General features: G+C 36.8%; 1 protein-coding gene across 1 annotated transcript in view; it reads right to left on the minus strand.

Moving 5' to 3' along the window:
* Window positions 1-16,886, minus strand: part of PAM (peptidylglycine alpha-amidating monooxygenase) — a 203,200-nt gene extending 186,314 nt beyond the window's left edge. The window contains 1 exon segment of the mRNA XM_008527663.2: window positions 16,596-16,886. The gene's annotated coding sequence lies outside the window, so the exon portion shown is untranslated.
* Window positions 16,887-18,255: the final 1,369 nt, after the last annotated feature.

The raw sequence follows: 18,255 nt of genomic DNA on the forward strand, positions 1-18,255 counted from the left end.
TAATTCCCCCAACATTTGGGAGTTTCTTCCAGTTTTAGTATACTTTTATCTATTTCATCTTTAGAGATGTGAATCTTGCAAAAAGAAAAGATGAAAATTATGAATGTTCTTGTTTATAAAGAATCTCCTCTGAATGATTTACAGACACAATTGCCATAACAATGAAGTTTTTTCAGTGTGACAACCCAGCCACCACCAATGACAGATATACTCTTTAATGAGTCCGCAGCTGAGTAAATTTCTTTAAGTGAACCCAAATCCCATCCTCCATGAATAGATGGTTATTGGTTATTGCTTAGTTTGTACATATTCATTGAAGCCAAGATGCACACTCATGAAAAGAGAAGGGATCAGCTGCATGACTCTGGGCGCGTCCTATAAACCCCGGCAATACCATCCATTAAACAGGTTATTGTGAGGGCTAGATGTGGCAATATATATAAGAATGCCTTAAAAATTATAAAGTTCATATTATTATCAGTAATGATTAAAACAATGTGAAGCATGTCGTTGATCTCTCTTTCCCTTCCGTGTAAGATCTGAACCACAAGGGGGAAAAATACAGAGAATGAAAAACAAACAGAAACGGCTCCTTTGCCCTGGTCCCTGGATACAATGTACGCAGCACTGAACGCACTGTAAGTAGCTAGATAGCATCTTCTCATGCCCCAGTTAATGTAATTGCCTCCTAACTCGTCTCCCTGCTTTTGCCCTTGCCACCTTATAATCTGTTCTTGGGACACAGCAATCACAGCGAGCCTTTCTTAAAAGGTAAAGCAGTTCATATTAGTCCTCTGCTTAACACCCCTCCACAGCTTCTCATCTCTGCCAGGGTAAAAGCGAGAGACCTTAGGCTGCCATGCAAGGCGCTACAAAACCAGTCTCCCCACCCCCTACCCCACCTGGTGGGTCTCTCCTCCCTCCACCCTCTCCCCTGTTCCTTGTCCTCTAGGCACACCGGCCTCCTTGCTGGTCTTTACACAGGCATGCTCCCACTTCAGGGTCTCTTGCTGTTTCCTCTACCTAGAATATTCTCACTCCACGTATCCATATGGTTTCCTCTCTCGCTCACCTTTGGATCTTTGCTCAATTGTCATCTTCTCAATGAGATCTTCCCTGACATCCATATTTAAAATTGCAACCTTCGCCACACTCATGGCAACCCCTATACTACCACTCCAAAGGGTTTAGTCTCAGTACAATATGACCTCTTTACTTACTACTTTGTTTAATTTCTGACTGTAAGCTCCATGAGAGCAGGGATTTTTGTATGCTTTGTTCACTGTTGTACCCCCAATACCTAGCACAGTGCCTGCACACAGCAAAACAAGAGTAAATATTTGTTAAATTAACGGATATGCAAATTTCATATCATATATGTGTGTGAGCCGCCTGTAAACTACAATAGTATAACAAACTCTCTTGAACTCAGGTTCAAGCTAAATGCTCCAAAAAGAAGGTGAAAAGATCACACAACTAATGAGGAACAAGAGTGAGATTTTTCTCTTGTTAAAACTCATCACAAAACAAAATAAACCAAAACATGCCTAGTGTATCAATTAATTGGCATTAAACTCAGGAAAGTTCAAACATATTTGTAAAACCTTTTGTTTAACCAAATATCAATGTAGCATTAAAGAACACATTTCAAATCTATCTTTGATTAAAATTTAAAAAAACAAAAAAAGGGAATCATTTAATGTCAAACATAGTCAGTAATTAAATTAATTACATATGCCTTTGATTCTCCTCTACATGAAATCAAGATTGCTACTAAAACACGTAGGAGTCTTCAGTACTTCTGCGTTTTGCTCCCACAAACACATAATGATAACGTTTGTATTTTGACCATTATACTAGAACAGCTTATTGGACAATCACAAATAGCTCCTTGTAGGATCTGTTCGCAGAAAGTGTGGGCCCCTGAAGACAGCAGTGGGGAACCCGGCATCCTTCACCTCGGTAATTCTGGGCTCCACTCATCAGAATGTGAAGAAACCAAGTCTCTAGCTGCCTTTCAAGTACTGATGACAAACAAATCAAATACTTAAAAAAAGAAACTAATTTCTTCTAGGAAATCAAAATCTTGCAAACAAGATCTGGCAAAATTATGATTTTTACAATAGCTATTTCAGGATTAAGCTCATTGAGTCTTGATGCCAAACATACTTTTATGACATTTTATCTCAATGGCCACATCAAAGCAGAGAGGTGGAGTTGTCATTCATACCATGTTCAACCCCCACAAAGTGTTCACTCCCTTCCCTGATCTCCTGTAGTTCTGACGACATGTAGGTCACAAGTTCTGTACTCTAACTATTTCTTGTATATCCATATTGTTTCTACACAAGAGCCCCTTGAGGACAGAAATCTTCAAATAATAAATACTCAGTTTGATGAGAATGAATCTCTGTTTATAACATCATCAAAGAAAAGCAAAAAGATTTATAAATAATGGGAAGCACAGCTGTAGGCACTGACGTGATACAATCAGTCCTCGCATCTACCTTTCCCCAACCAACAGAAGGTGAACAGAAGGACTCCTGGCAAAGAAATGATCCCCACAAAATCTGCCTTTAGAATGCTCAGCTTCTCACTTATCCACTTTATCTCCCTCTTTAGGTGTCCAATGCATTGCTATTTTTGTTGTTATATTAATTGATGTTTTCAGGTATTGACTAAATGCCAAGTAAATCACTCAATTTTTTCAAACATTTTTCTTTTAATTTAATAATATAGTTGACAAAGTTATTATCGTCATGTTACAGGTGAGGGAACAGTGGCCTAAGTGAAGTTATGTAACTTTAACTTATTCAAAGGGACAGAAAGTCTCAAAGAAAAGACAACGCCAGGAGTGTCTGACTCAAAGCCTGTTGGTGATGTGCCTAGTTGTGTGGTTTATACATTTTCATGTGAATGAGTTTCCCATGACTTGTTCCTTCAACCAGTTCTTGCAAGGAAGTTGTATATCTAATTACAGAATAAAGGGCAGTATATAAGAATAAAGGAAAATGGGGATAACGTTTGGGAGAAAGAGGACACGCAAGCCCCTGAAACTGCACAGGACCAGCTTGGCCTTGTCCTAGCTGTGGGAATGGGTCAATGTCCGGCCTGTCTTAGGAGGATGCTTGCTCCAGCAATATTTTAGTATTCTTGTCAAGAGGAATTACTGTATATCCCCAAATAATCAATACAGCGCTAGACACAAAGTAGGACTCAAATTGTAGGACAGAGAAAAGTTGGGAAAGTTATAATCATGGTTAAATTTGGACATTTATGAATTTTTCAGGTTATAAAGAACCACCAGATAAAAGAAGTAAAGAGAAAAGCCCTGAGAATATCTTTAAAGCTGGAGACATCACGCTCCCTGATTTCAAACTATATAACAAAGCTATACTAATGGAAATATTATGGTACTGGCATAAAAACAGATACATAGATCAATGGAACACAATAGAGAGCCCAGAAATAAACCCATACATACATCGTCAATTAATTTATGACAAAGACGCCAAGAATATACAGTAGAGAAAGGACATTCTCTCCAATAAATGGTGATGGGAAAAGTGGACAGCCACACACAAAAGAATAATCTTACTCCATACACACAACTTAACTCAAAATAGATTAAAGACTTGACCATAAGACCTGAAACCATAAAACTCCTAGAAGAAAACATGGCCAGTAAGCTCCTTGACATTGGTCTTGGAGACGATTTTTTGAATTTGACACCAAGAGCAAAAGCAGCAAAGGCAAAATAAACAAGTGGGACTACCAGCAAAGTAAAAAGCTTCTGCACAGCAAAGAAATAATCAACAAAATGAAAAGGCAACCTACCGAATGGGAGAAAATAATTGCAATAAAGGGCTGATAAGGAGCTAATATCCAAAATATATAAAGAAGTCATGCAACTCAATAGCAAAAAACAAACAAAAAAAAACAATTAAAAAATGGGCAGAAGATCTGAATAGATATTTTCCAAAGAAGACATACAGATGGCCAAAGGGAAAAGACACTCAACATCACTAATAATCAGAAAAATGCAAATGAAAACCACATGAGAGATCACCTCACACATGTGAGAATGGCTATCGTCCCAAAGACAAAGAATAACAAGTGTTGGTGCAGGGGTAGAGAAAAGGGAATCTTCGTGCACCGTTGGTGGGAACGTAAACTAGTGCAGCCACTATGGAAAACAGTATGGATGTTCCTCAAGAAATTGAAAAGAGAACTACCATATGATACAGAAACTCAACTTCTGGGTATTTATCCAAAGAAAACAAAAATATTTATTTGAAAAGACATATGCACCCCCATGTTCACTGCAGCATTATTTACAATAGCTAAGATAAGGAAACAACCTAAGAGTCCATCTATGGATGAATGGATAAAGAAATTGTGGTACGCACACACACACACACGCACGCGCACACACACACACACAGGAATATTATTCAGCCAATAAAAAAAGAACAAAATCTTGCCATTTGCAACAACATGGATGGACCTCGATGGCATTATATTAAGTGAAATAAGTCAGAGAAAGATAAATACCGTGTGATCTCTCTTATATGTGAAATCTAATAAAAACAAAAAACAACCTCATAAGATACAGATAACAGATTGGTGGTTGCCAGAGGCAGGGAGTAGGGGAGGCAAGAGAAATGGGTGAACATTTTTTATTTTTTATTTTAAGTAAATTATTTAAAAAATAAAAAGCCTGGGTTTCAAAGGAATGCAGAATTTTGATACCACTGGTTACTAAGGTGGCAGGATGAAAACACAGAACATGCCATAGGAAAGGCAAATGACTGGAGGAGGGTGTACAGTAGTGTGTGTATAAAAGGGAGAGAGAGGAAGAGAATACTTCCTATAAAAAATGATAATACTATAACAGAATGCCATGAAATTCATTTAGCATCTTGACACACTTTAAAAATTGTATCACATTAGCACAGCAGTAAATTTTTTCCAGTTAAAGCGAATACTGTATGGGAAAGAATCATCATTACTGTTAGATATTTACTATGTGCCAACAGTGTTACCCAGGGAAATACACAAACTACACCCACTGGGCTTAAAAACCGTATGAAATACAGTTGCATTATTCATAACATCATGATACAAACAATTACTCTTAGCTATTGATAAATATATTTCTATTCCACACACATAGATATATACACATTTTGGCAATTACCTATAAAAAACTCAAGCTAATTCCTCAAAGATTTAATCCATGCTGAAATGTGTCCTTAAAGCTGATGGCGGCTGGCCCCGTGGCCGAGTGGTTAAGTTCGCGCGCTCCGCTGCAGGTGGCCCAGTGTTTCGTTGGTTCGAATCCTGGGCGCGGACATGGCACTGCTCATCAAACCACGCTAAGGCAGCGTCCCACATGCCACAACTAGAAGGACCCACAATGAAGAATATACAACTATGTACCAGGGGGCTTTGGGGAGAAAAAGGAAAAAAATAAAATCTTTAAAAAAAAAAAAAGCTGATGGCATACTTTGTAAAGAAGAGCTCAGTAATGAAGGGTCATACTTAAAAGATATGCATATGAAGCTACATTTCACACATCTTTCCTACGTTTTCAAAATTGAATAATAAGTATGATATTTTTAACAGGTAATTTTCACTTTCTTTGCATATAATAGAAATATCAGAATCTTAACTTTTCATGCTTACATAAAGGATTACAAGATTACATAAATGTATTCGATATAAAGGTTTCCAGGAGGTTTATTTAAAAAATGACTAGAAGAAATGGAATCGAGATTAGAAACCAAAAGAACAGGGTTTAGTCCAGGCTCTGCCACCAACTAGCTATGTGACCTTGATCTAACGACCTTGAAGAATGTCCAATCTATGGCCTCCAAAGCAGCCAAAATTTCAACTGACCAGAGCTGACACAGAAGTTGAAACTTATCCTTCCCTGGGCTACTAACTTAACTTCTCTGAACTTCATATTCTGAACCATAAATTGAGAGTTGGCATCTGAGTTACCTCGAACCCTAAGACTCTCAGATGACCAAAAAACCAGAGTGAGAGGTTGAACACGTGATAAAAGCATTGTTCCTATAAAATCTGTGAGACTCCTTTATAGCCTCCATTTTTTTGAAAGGCAAAAATGCTTAATTTGCCATGCATAGTATTCTTAATTAATAGAAGACAAGTATTATTCAGCAATATAGACAGGGGAAATAGGCAAGGGCCACATTCGTGGCAACTTGCACATTTGATGGTGTCAAATTACCAGTAAGGATGTGAATTGACTAAGACCATTTAAATGTTCCTTATGAAGGTAAATCTGATTTCTAATATTATCAAATCCCCTAAAAAGACCCCATCACTTGAACTTAATGATCAGGACTTTCTAGGATATCTTCTCACTAGAGGAATTTCAGGTAATAGGGAGAGTCATGAAGAAAACAAGCAGTTATGAGTTCTATATCTAAAAAAACCATGAAAAAGCTAACAAAGAATGATGAAAGTGATCCAACAATATGTCTTGGTGGTGAGGTGCCATGCCCTATGTAAAATATTGAGGTACAGCACAGTGACAAACTGAGCAACAACCCAGCAGACACTGTAGTTCTACAGAAAGATCTAGCCAAATGGTAGAAACAATCTCACTCTAAAGATTTCCATCTTCTTGTAGTGGAAGATGAAGACAAGAAACATAAAAAGATTATGTTACTCTTACATGAGAAAAGAGGGACGCAGATATAGATATAAATAGTGCTAGGCAAGGGTGATAGTCAAAATATTAAACAACTGGTACTATAGGCATTGATCAATCAGAATGAATGCCAACCATACAACCAGTACAGTCACATCACTGCATGGCAGCTGGACACACGCCTGGGTTACAGACAGAAATATTTACCAAGTAGATTGAAAGAAATTTATGCATGTTATGTTGTAAGATCAGTAAAATATTGACCCATCTCCCTGGTACAATATCAGGGCCCAGAAAGAAGGACTATGTAAATTTTTTCTAGATTCTAAAGATTTCTAAAGGTAAGACACACACAGTCTGTATAAATTTGGATAAAAGATAAGGTATAATTCTCAATTATTTCTCACAAGTACAATTTTCTAAAAACAAAAAGCTCCCATCTGCTGATCTTTGGCTCTTTTATTTAAAGACTACATATTAAAGATCCAAAGAGGGCAATTGTTTACATGAATATATTCTCAAAATTTAGCAACTTTGTTCATTATAACCATTTAAAGCTTAGCCTGAAAAAACTAATTGAAATGAAATAAAAAGGATTAGCCTAAATTGGATTACCCAAAACATTTTTTGTACATATGACTTTTAGCCAAAATTTGGAGAATCCAACCTCTATCACAGGGTCGTATCTTTATATTAGTAATCGCTTACTTTTACTGAGCGCTTAGCATATGCTAAGCTATCTGAATTGTTATATACCTTTGTCTTTCAAATAACCCCATGAAATAGGAATTTCTTATCTGCAAATGCAGTTGATTAAGTTATACATCTTTTCAGACTTGGCTCAGAGCCATGTCATAATACTTTGGAGATTACAAAGCTTCCTTCATTTTTGTTTTATATTTTTAATAAGGGGCAAACCAAGAAATGACCAACGATCAAACAAACAATCAAGGCCACAGGTGAAGTCAGCATGGATTCAGCTCCAAACCCAAATCCAACCCAAACCCAAACATTTGCCTCTCCATTTCCATCTACCATGAACCAGGGAGCTACATTTATTGAGCACCTTCTACGTGCTAGACATTGTTAGATGCAGTTCAATCACGTAACCGTCACCACTGCCCTAGATGTGTATTACTAGCCCCATTTTACAGACAAGAAAACTGAAGCACAGAGAAGCTAAGTAACTTGCACTAGGCAGTCAGAGAACAGACAGTAGATCACGGCTCTGATGCTGGACCGGGTCCCCAGTGGTTTCTACAGTACAGACACAACTGATATTCAAAGTTACTACGAGAGGCAATCAAGACGAGGTAAATGTGTAGTCAATATAGTGCATCAAAAGAGAAAGGGAAGTGACTAGAACATTTTAGAAAAAATTGACAACAGTTCCAAAAGAAAAATATTACAATAAATATCAATTTACCATATGCTAATATTTGTTTTTTAATCTAATTTACTCAGTGTTGTCCAACAGTGGTTTTTATGTCAAACTGTTAGTGATCTCCAAAAGATACTGTATCTTATAGTTTACATTCCATTGGAATCATAGCTATAAAAAAATACATTTCATGAAAACAGATTTGGGATATTCCAAATTTGTAAACATTTTCTAAAAGTAATAACATTTAGTTATAATGTTCAGTCATTATTTGTATTAGCATATAATTAAAAATAAGAGAATAAAACTATTAGAATATAATCAGGACTGTGTCATAAAAACAAGTTCACTAAGATTTTATCTTGTTTTATTTTCCAAGGATCATAATGTCTCAAATACCTATGTCGTCCTTCTAGGGAAGTAAAAAATGGCTTTTTGAAAGAGGATAGAAAAGAGAAGAACTGAACAGTTCTTGACTTTCATTCCTTTTATAATATATTCCAACCAAACAAACTGGCTCAGAACATTTTTTACTTATCAAGCAATAGGCTTAAACTTAAATATTTTTTCAGCATACTTTTCTTTAAAAAGTAGTAAAAATTAAGGACATTCAAAGGAAAATTTTTCCTGTACGGTTGACTGGCATATAAAAGCATCTATATACCACTGTGTTCTAAATTCAGGTTACTCATCACATTCCTTGAACGATGCCATCATTGAAGAAGAAGATGAGGAGCAACTAATTTTAACTTTCTCAAGACAGAATACTTTCTGTTATAGTCTTTGAATTTCCTAATCCAACAGACAGAAAGAGGTCGGAGGTCTGCATTTTCCATTCCAAGAGTGTCAGTTACTTTGTAAAAGCTGTCAAGGAGCATAGAATTACCAGCTAGAACATTCAGAAACAAATTTGTATCCTTAAGGATTGCAGTCCCAACAGAGTGCTAATCCCATTACCCCAGGAAAGGTTCGAGGGTGACTGTCTAAATGGATTGTAGGAGGGAGGCAATGGCTGGTGCATCTCACATACGTTCTCTAGAGAGGGCACCAGCAGCTCGCAGTGCCTTCAAATGTTTTTCTTCTCAAATTTAAAAAAAATTTACATCTATAGCCATCCAAACTCTTGTTTTATACCAAACCCACCAACAAAGCAATTTAAATTGTTACTAATTATGACAAACGATTAACAATGACAAGATCCTGGACATCCATTCCTCCTCAAGTCCCATGTATCAGAAGGCTTAAACATTACATATAAAGGGGACATTACCTATTTAGGAAAACTTCTCATTCTACATAAATACTTAGCTTAAAAGTTACTCCAGTTTACAAGGAAGTATGTGGAGTATCAAGTTTTCATGTAAAAGTACCTATTGAAAGAAGCATTAAATAATTTTTAACAAAATAAAATTTTATTACATTATTTTAAATCGCCAGATGACATTTGTAGAGATTTAGTAAAAATAACAAGTGATAACAGCAACTAAGATTTTTTGAGCTCTTAATCTGTAACAATCAGTTTGCAAACATTGTATTCTTATTTTCATCTTAAATTGTGAAAAAGAAGGATTTATTGGGTTAAGTAATTAATCCAAAATTACAACACTAGAAAATGGTAGAGGCAGAATTCAAACCCAGGCTTTTACACAGCATGAATCACTTTCACAAACAATCTCATGTATTTCTCCTAATACTCTAACTCTAGAAAGTAGTATTTTTCTCATATAAATTCTTATTCCTGTGGTGAAACTGAGACTCAGAGATGTTCCATGACTTGGCTATGTTCACACAGCTTGTCCTCCTGGAGCTCAAACACCAGGCCAGTGTCTCATGACTCCACATTATATGGTCTTTCCAGCATAGCACGCTGCCATTAAAACCCGGCATTCGATATTCGATCTCATACACAGACGTAAATGGCCAGGTTCCTATTAAGATCGTCCATGATTCTCTTCTGAGTCTATTCTCCTGAGCTATTAAGAGCATATTTGATTTGGGTAATATTTAACTTCTCACCCAAAGCTTAGGTCTAAAATTTGCAACGTTGAAGGAGAGATAACAGTATTATAGAATCTAAAACTAACTGTGTCTAGGGAGAGCCATTATCCAAGTTTTCTCCTGGGAAGTTCTATAAGGAAATGTTTAATTTTTAAAATAAAATTATCAGTATTTAGTTCATATCTTTAAAAATGACTTAAATTAGATTTTCTTTTTCTGTTAACTTACAGAAGAGGCTGATACATTACAGGTCTGGAGCCTGCAGGGCTCCCTTAGAGCAAAATGCTCAGGTAGAAGAGACCCTTCCTCTCCAGCTGTTGAGTCTCTTGGATCTGAGGAAGCCCACAGGCCTCTCAGCAAATCAGCACCTGGATCAGTAGTGGGTAGTTTCCTATGTCCTGACCATTTCAGCATCCCGCAGGATCTAACTTGGCATCTAGACACAGGTTTTTAGGTCTAGCAACAATATGCTAACTACATGGATTATAACACAAAAATGTTTATTCAGAGTGAGTCGTTATTCCAGAAAGCTTACATTTCTTAATATAAAAAGGTCAAAAGAGCTCATGAATTTTTAAGTGATTTATTTCTACTCTCGTAAAATGAATTAGGAAATGCTGTCATCCATATTTAATACTGCTTTGAAGCCTCCTTTTCCTCACTAAAAAAAACCCCAGCGTATATTAAGCAGGAAGCATAAAAACTTTCACAAATAGAGTAGTTCCAGCAAAACAGTAAACTGAATAACAGGATAAGTAACCAGATGCCAGCTATCACAGTTACACACAGTACCAATGAGTTATGCTCAGCTTTTTAATATTGCAAGTGTTGGGAAAACATTTAAAGACAAAAACTTGGAGATTCTATATTTGGTATGAGTTTAAATACACAATGAATATTTATCCTAGTGACTATTATAAATGACAACTTCCATTTGTTCAGAGAAGGAATAAGATAAAGCAATGTAGCTATAAAGTTTTAGCTGGATTCACTATAAAATTCTATGCTCCGTAGGTTTATTAAAACGTTATAGAAATAAATACTACAGATTTAGAAATGTTTGCAGAACCCTCCTCCCATGGAATATCTATTTGACTTCATATACTATGCTCATGAACACTCGTCTCTTATTTTCCTAAATATTTATGGATAACATAGTCCTTAACTCAACAGCATTTTTTCTTGGCATAGCTCTTCCTCCAGATGCAGCATCAAGTATGGTCCTGAATTAAGGATCAAGTAGCATCCTTAATGCTGCTTCCCTAAACCATCTGCCAGGTTTGTGGGTTTTTAATAAACCAAATGTCATCTTAAATGTTTCCATCTCCAATGCTCCTTCCCACAATAAAATAAAAGTATTGTTAAATTAATTTAATGCTTAATAAACTAGAGACACACAAAGAAAAGATTAAATAATCAAAGTATTCTTCTCAGTAGAGACAGGGTAGAACGGCTATTTCATGGTCAGAGTCTATTTGACTGAGTTAATTCCCTTTCTGTAACTGGATTATCACAAGTTCAGACTCTGCTTTACAAAGTATACATAAGAATAGGTCTATTAAAATTAAACTATGAGCATGAATGTAAGGGTTTATAGTAAACTTAAAGTCAGGACCACTGAAGTTTAGAGCTTGATTCTGGGTCATTTTCAGTTTCTTTCTTCATGCCCACCCTTGGAAAAAAAAAAAAAAAATGCCCAGGAGAAAAAGAGAGGATCCGTAACTCTAATTCCTAGTCAAGTGTGCCCTAAGATTACTTGGTTTTAATTGCTCACTCTGATTGTAGTTTGACATCTGCTCTACTGTTCCCTCCAGGAATCAAATCACAGATGCAAGAAAGCCTGAATTGCCCAGTTGTTCAGTCTTTCATGTCTAATTAATTTCCACACCAAAGTTCTATGTGATGGTTACACACTTAAAATGAAATATTTTAAAGTAAAAAAAGCTATTTTAAGCTTTGATTTTTAAAATTAAGGGAATAATATACCATTAATTCCTAGTTACATTTAAAAAAATATTTTTTTAACTCTCTTGTAACTCTCTTCCCTAAAGTTTAGTAAGATTTTATAGCAACTTATGACTCTATTTCAACTCAATGTTGCTAAATAAACATTGTGATTCTATTCTGATGAGTAACAACTTCTCACATTCTTAAAACTCTTCAGTGATAAAATTCATAAATGTCAGGGATCTAATTCTGAAAAGGCTAACACTTATTCCCTAGTATTTTCTCTTATCTATTGTCCCCGTGATTCTATACTCTTCATTCATCTTCCCCTTCCCCCACCAAAATTTTCCATTTCACAGAGATAACTTTCGAGAATTTTTTCTTCTCAACATTGTATATTTCTCTAAAAATTAACTCTATCACACCCATTTGAAAAAGTTTAAATACCCATTACCCATTATTCAGAAATTATGGAAAGTTGGCAGTGGGAAAACAGAGAGCAATTTGGCTAGCTGAAGAACCTTAAATTTGGACGTCCAATGTTACCCTGTATTTACATTACACATCCAGCCATTGTATTTTCTGACTGTGTTCAGAGGAGATAAACATATTAAACGTAAACATGAAATATGCTGCAGTTTTTGTAACCTGATTTTGGCATTCAGTGTTTAATAATCCAGGAGCCTTAAGAAATGGAAGTGATGCTGGGCTTCTCTTCACTTCAGAGAAGTCTTGGTGTTAGTGTCTATTGGGGATTCATTAATCTTGGGGCTTAGAATCTAATCTGGCCTCTCAGTGAACCACACTATAAAGAAATGAGCATTTGATTTGTACAAAGTACCTTAAAAACACGTTTATTTTCTTCATAAAGTTTTCTAACCCCACCTCTTTTATTCCCGTGACTTCAGGCACTGACCCTGCCCACAGCCTATTTCTGCTCTATCAAAACTCTTAGATTGGATACCTTTAGATATCAAAACTTGCTCAAATTAAACCCCTTTGGCAGTTTGGAGTTAGACTCTCCTAGAAGCCAGGACCATAATCATGTAAGTTACTGAGCCCTGTAGAAATTAAAAGAAATCAACTAATTTGGGGTGGGGAAGGCCTGTTGGGGAGCTCTCACACCCTATCACACATCAGCCATTACACCAAACAGGAAGAGAGGAACACTTGCATCTTGACAGGAAGCAAAACTACTTGGCAACTGAAGGAAGATTTCTCTCCCCACCTGGCAACAGCCCAGCCAATGAGAAATGCCAAAGCCCAGCCAATGAGAAGCGGTTGCCATACTGAACTGTTACTTTCTCCCAATGGACTTTCCTTTAGAACAGCTTCTCTCTACTCCTCCCTTTTCTCTACAAAATGAAGTTCCCCTCCTTCGTTTTCTGGAATTTCCTATGATTCGCCGTGGCATGCACATCCTGAATTGGAATTCTTTTGGTTATTCCCAAATAAACTCATTTTGAGGATAAAATAACAGGAAAGTTTGTTTTTTAATTGACAGCCCCAATCCTCCCCGCTCCCAACCTGCCTGAGCAGGTGGGTCCAGCATGTCTTCACCTGCTGGGGAATGGGAAGTCAGGCACAGCCTTCCTGGACCAGATCGTGGTCACACTCTTGGTCTGTGTCTCTTGTCCACCTGTTTTTTCTGCAGCACCCAATTACTGATGCTCATGCCACTGTCTCAATTTCTGTTCCTACTCTCACTTTCTATGATCCATTTTGCCTTTTGGATTTTAAAACAAGTAACATTGAGTATAGACTTTAAGAACTTAGGAGACTAAGAGAAAAAGAAAGACCAAAAATGACCAACACTAAATATGTATGACACAGAATGAATTCAAATCAGCAAAAATCTAGATGGGCTAACGCTGCTAATGGCATTGGGACACGGGAGAATGTAAGGAACATCACGAGCGGGGCAGGCACTCCTGCCCTCCCTTATCTTATGCTTTCTCCCATACTTAATACTTCATCTCTTAAGCTGAACGTTATTCCAACTTCTTTCATCTACTCCCCCTCCTTCAATCTTTCCATCTTGTTTAATGCAATATGTTTTAGTATAAAACATTTTTAATTATATTTTCTAATACTGGTGTCATCTAACACAGCAGATCATGCATTGTCAACCACTTTTTTTACTTTTAGACTGGACATAACAAAAGAACAAGTTTCAATCAATGTCACTCAATTTGCTGTTTGCGTAATAGGTTAATTGACCACTAGAGTGAAAGGAAGCAGTGAAATAATAGTTTAAGATTTTAAGCAAAGATAAGAATTTTAAATAAGAAAGGACAAAGGAAATTTTAAAGGAACAGGCAAAAGTATACTAACACATCATCTCTCTATAGAAAAAGTAGGTGAGGTGCCGGCCCCGTGGCGCAGCGGTTAAGTTCGCACATTCCGCTTCTCGGTGGCCCGGGGTTCACCGGTTGGGATCCTGGGTAGGGACATGGCGCAGCTTGGCACACCATGCTGTGGCAGGCGTCCCACATATAAAGTAGAGGAAGATGGGCACGGATGTTAGCTCAGGGCCAGTCTTCCTCAGCAAAAAAGTGGAGGACTGGCAGTAGTTAGCTCAGGGCTAATCTTCCTCAAAAAGAAAAAGAAAAAGAAAAAGTAGGAGAATGGTTAATAGCTTAAACAGAAAACCACGTAGCATGCTGAAGCGCAAATATAGTGATAAAATCTCAATGGCTCTACGTAACTAATGTTTATGGAGCGTTAACTATGTGCCAGGAACTGTCTACACATGTAAGCCTCACTTAGTGACTGCCAGATTTAAAAAAGAAAAAAACTAAGGAGGACAATTTGAAGAAATAGTACAGCTAATTTTTTAAAAAAGAATAAAGGAAAGTGTGATGCAATTTTAAAAAGACAAGGAAAAAAAGAAAAATTAAAAAGTCTCAAAACTATTCCAAGAAACAAAAATAGCTAAGGAAAGCAAAATAATAGTTTATCATATATAAAAAAGCAGGGTCTGTTATTGGGCCATCTCAGACCTATTTTCATCCTCCAACTTCCTAACGCAACACTCTCTAGAACCTTACTCGTTGCTTGGAGCTTATTTGGAGCCTCTACACGGATTTGAGATACACTTTTAAAAATGCATCATTACATTAGTTAACTTTCTTTGCTGTGTGTTTGAATGGATTGCACATCTTAAATGTACAATGTAATGTGTTTTAACAAACTACACACCTGTGTAACCATCAGGACAGTAGGCATCTTCCACTCCAATCAATCTCCACACCCCCCCTTGGCAACCTCTAATCCTCTTTTTCACCTTATGTATGTTTTCCCTGTATTTAACTTTCTATAGACATTTTTCACATCTGCTCAGATAGACTGTAAGTTGCTTATCAACACGAACTTTTTTCAGAGTTGGTAGGGACTCCAGCCCTTCCAGCCCACAAAGAAACAAAGAACCAGAGACAGACGGGGTAAAGCCTGAGACTAAGACAAGGGAACTCACACTCCCTCAGGCCTGTGACCTTCTGTCGTGTTTGAAGGTAGGAGTGTCACTTTTCCATCCCATTCAATATCTAGCTCAGGGACTTAGAAATCCCTTTTAACTGGAAAAAAACAAAAGTTAATGAGATGAAACTTCTTTTCCACTAGGACTATCTGTACTCACCTTATCTCTCAGTTGCCCATCAGCCTCTAGACTGGACATGGGTGGAGGGACCCATCTGGGCAAATGTGGCAGGGAGTCTGTGTTCCGGCAAAGGTGGCTGTGTGTGCATAAGTGTCTGCTCCCTGCCCAATCCCTCCGGAGTGTAACCGCCCTTCTCAGCAACTCTTCCCTCTTTTTAGTTTACTCTCTCATTGTGAGACCATCTTCTCAGTCTCCTCTGCTGCCCCTTCCTTGGGTTTCATTAGAGGGGCTGGGGGTGGGGGAGATATTTACTCTTCACACTCAGGGCAGTTCTAGGAGCTGGGTGAGTTTAAGTGGCACGAGAGTGGCTGTACTCTGGAGTAAGTCTGGCCCAAGTAATCTCATCCCCCACAGGATTAGCCGGGTCATTTTAGGCAGTTTCCTCATTTGCAAAATAAGGTAATAATAATAACAATAGTGCTTTCTTCACAGAGTTGCTGTGAGAATGAAATGAGAAAGTGCTCGGAAAAGTGTCTGGCACACAGTAAGTACTCAATAAATGTTGGATGTTATTAACCAAACGACATCTGATGAAGTTCTCTGAAGGTCCATATTATACATATAATTATAATAAGATGGGAGTTTGCAATGTAAACTATATTACATAGAAAAATGTCAAGAGGGAATAAGGAGGTTAGAAGGAAGAAACAGGTTGGGAAAGAAGACAGTGCAACTAGAGCAGAAACGTAAGCGATGAGCGTACATTCAGGGGGTCTGGGACTCCCCTTAATTTGGGAACTCCCTCCTCTGAACATCTGCAGCACTTTGCTTACAGTACTTATGCTAGTCTGTTGTATCGAAATTATTCACTTCCTTCCCCTTATGAGAATGTAGGCTCCTCTGGATAAATGTTTATTACATAAACTAAAATGCATTTTAAATAACTAAAGTTAAAACTCTTTTTCTTCCTTCCTTCTCCCGCTCCTTACCTTGAAAAATTCCAAGCTCGAATAGAGGTGATCATATATTCAAAATGAGAAGCTAACTCAAAGGTTATCATTAAAGGTTTCTGGTAACAGAAGATGATAAACTTCTATACATTCACAATTATTTTCCTTCTTTTCTGTTGGTTCAACTCCTAAAGTCATCGTATTTTTCACTCCAACTATGAAGTGATTAGCTTTATGAATTTAATCTTCAAATTCTTGCCAAAGTCTCAAAAGTCACTCTTGCCCTTTACCATAAGTGGATTTCCATGGGAACCATAGCAATGAGCGTATGCCAGGGGCCTTCAGAATGTTTTTCAACCTAATTCCTTTATTCTTTGTTCTAACATTCTGTGAGCAATAGTCTAATTCACTTGGTTTCCCCCATAAGTTCTACGTAGCATATTTTTCATTCTGGCAATCATAATTATTTATCGATTTGGACAGCAAAGGAGGAACTCAAATCAGTTTTCCGTTATTTAATTATATACAGAATTCATATTATTATGCATGATACATGCGTATTCTTTCACAAATCTAGACTATGTGTTTGCACAAGTATGATACATTTCAAAATATATTTCTAGGACAATGAAATAATTTTCTTTTTCTTTTTCTTTTTAAATATGTCATTGTTTCTGTGCTGCCAGTGTCTTAAATCTATGTTTTTTCTACATAAGAATCAACCTACATTCACTTATCTGTATCAAAATTGGATGAGCATAAATTTCTATCCATTTCTTATCCTGATATCTAAATAATGACGTACATTTATCAAAATCTATTTCTAACAGTTATAAATATACAAAATTTTTAAAATTAGAATATTCTCCCAAACTATTTTAGTGTTGGGTTTAGGAGGCAGCATCCTAAAGTGTTTTTATTTGTAACTAGTGCTCGCATTAATTGTTCAAAACATATAACTCTTGATTTGAAATCATCTCTAACAACCTCGCTAAAAACCAAAATGCTCCATTAGCTCAATTTGTTTAGAAACTTGAACTTTTTAAGATGGAGTGATTTTATTTTACGCTCTAAATATCTTATCCAGAAAAAGGAAGTGGTAGATTTAAAAATACATTATTTATTAATGAATATTTCACTAAGTTGGACACTGCCACGAAGACCCTTATATATTATATGTCATTTTTCATAAATCATTCAGCAGCTTCAGCAAGAGGAATATACTCAATGTAAACTGTAAACTGGCTCATGTGATGACCAGGAAATTCCGTGTGACCACCCTCTCCAAGCCGACCGAAGGCAGATGGTGCCAATGTGTTCACCTGAGAGAAGTGTTGATCACAGAGTATCTGCCAATCAAACACTTGGGGAAGAAATGAGCTCCATCTGTGTTTTAATTACTACAGCAAAACCATCCAGTGTAACTGCCAGAGCTGCACATTTTCAGAGTACAAGAGACAGAGCACGTACTTTCTTTCATAAATGAAAGTAGAAGTTGCCTTATATGGTACTGGCCAAAAAAACCAGAAATAAATGCGCACTGTCAATTAAGAACAAAATCTAGTAACAGAATGAATATCCTCTCAAAAATACTTCTATTTTACTGCAGCTCTCAGTGTTCTACTCTTTCTCTAATGTATATAAAATAATTGTATATGTAACAGTGAAGAGGTGAGACATGAAAGTAAAACAATATCCA

Source organism: Equus przewalskii, chromosome 13 (assembly GCF_037783145.1).
Source record: "Equus przewalskii isolate Varuska chromosome 13, EquPr2, whole genome shotgun sequence".
Classification (NCBI taxonomy): Eukaryota; Metazoa; Chordata; class Mammalia; order Perissodactyla; family Equidae; genus Equus; species Equus przewalskii.